Here is a 2,167-nt window from a genome sequence, read left to right as displayed (position 1 = left end):
TAGTACCATGTTGTTCGGATGTGTCACACATGACCGCATACTATTAGAGGCATAGTTAGGCAAAATGTAGATGATGCATTTAGACAAGGAGTTCTCACCTAATTGAACTAGGAGTTGTATAAGATATAATTGGTAAGCTAAGTTCCCTACCTAATTAATTTCATTATGGCTTGTTAAGTCACTCAAGGCCATAGTGGGATGAAAAGGGTCCTAGCTCAATAAGAATTTTAAAGGTTAAATGTATCAAAATAGTAGATGAGGGTTATTATTTTTATAAAATATTGAGAATAATCATATAAGACTCTAAAACGTTATCTTTATGATTATATAATTTGTGTTAATGACTAAAAATCATATATGCTTATATAGGATATAAATATGTCATGGCAAATAGTTTGTCACTTAGAAGCATACTTGATGCAAAGTTAACAGGTCTAAATTTATTGACTAGTTTCGTAATATCAAGATTGTTTTGAAACAAGAGAAAAAGGCTTATGTCCTGGATGGTCTTGTTCCCAAGGAACCTAGCGATGATGCTACAAATAAGGAAAAGGAGGCCTATAGAGTTTATATGGATGTTCTCGATCAAGCCACATGTGTGATGTTGGCTAGTATGGCTTTAGATCTTCAAAAGCAACATGAAGCTATGAATGCCCTGGATATTATCCTAAACCTTAGAGAAATGTTCGATAAGGAAAGTCGCACAGAGAGATTTGACATTTCAAAGGAACTGTTTCGATGTAAGATGTCTGAGGGAAGCCCAGCAAGGCCTCATGTGCTTAAGATGATAGGATATATCACTCGACTTGAGCAGTTGGGTTGGGTTATGGATCATGATTTGAGCATAGACCTTGTACTTTCTTTGTTACCAGAGAGCTATTTATAGTTTGTGTTGAACTTCAATATGAATAAAATTGAAATAACCATTTTGGGCTTATTGAATATGGTGACACAAGCTAAGAATACCATTGCAAAGGATAAGCCTTCAATTCATCTTGTCTCTTTTAAGAAAAATAAAAATAAAAAAATTTTTTTTTTGAGAAAAACAAGGATTGAAAGGTATCAACTTCAAAAGGTATAAAGCTTATTGGAGGAGTGAAGAAGGACAAGGACAATGACAAATGCCATTTTGGCAGCAAACTAGTACATTAGAGGTGTAATTGCAAGGATTATCTTGAATCCATCAAAAGGAAGAAGCAAAAGGAAGCTTCCATGTCAGGTATTAATCATATGATGATTTATTTTTCACTACTTGGTATATGATACCTTACTCTTTATTAATGGTTTTAATATGTATGACATATTAAAGGAACTAATGATAAAGAGCAGTGAAGAATAGGACCGTGAAGGCGACAACCTTAGTTGATGGTGATCAAGCTTGTCGACCTAGATTAGATTGTGGAGCAATAAATAATTTTAGAGCATTGAATGTTTTAATGGCATGATTGTAAAGATGAGATGTTTGGTTTTGTACCTATGGCTAAATATTTTATTTTATGTTTATGAAACATAGATTTATATTTTGCTAGCATAAGATGCTTAGCTTATATGTATATTTATATATTTACATCTCATTTTATTTTGGAATTGTTCTAAATTATTTATCCTTAAGTATAACCTTGCGCATAGATGATAATCAATGCTAAGTCATAATGTTAAGATCATTGTGAGATTTTTTATTATTATTATGATCAGAAAGGAAGATTAATGAGTTGACATAGACAAATTGAGTCATAACTCAATGATATCATAAAGCTTGTGAACATATTTAGTCAAGAGCATTCTAAGAGAATCTTGGATCTACAATTAAGATTGCCTTAGAACTAAATAACAATGATTATCATATTGTATCTCATAAGAGATGAATTACAAAGCATTCCAAACCCAATTAATCGCATGAACTAACCTTTAAAAGGATTTCATCCCACAACTAATGATGAATGACTAATGACATGTAAGTATATATAAAAGTTATGGATATAACACACCAAAAGAAAGTAAATAAGTTTACTTGACAAGATTTCTAGGCATGATAGACATAGTGGGAGCTAATGACACTTTAAAGGTCAAAGGTCATGAAATTATGAGATCCAATAGATAAGATCTGTGCACAAAATTGATTTACTGGGATGCATGAGGTTGTATAATTCATGAGATGAATCCATTA

Source organism: Theobroma umbraticum, unplaced genomic scaffold, assembly GCF_002168275.2.
Source record: "Theobroma umbraticum cultivar Fairchild unplaced genomic scaffold, ASM216827v3 scaffold_12.1, whole genome shotgun sequence".
In the NCBI taxonomy this organism is placed as follows: Eukaryota; Viridiplantae; Streptophyta; class Magnoliopsida; order Malvales; family Malvaceae; genus Theobroma; species Theobroma umbraticum.
Note: the sequence above shows the minus strand (reverse complement) of the source record.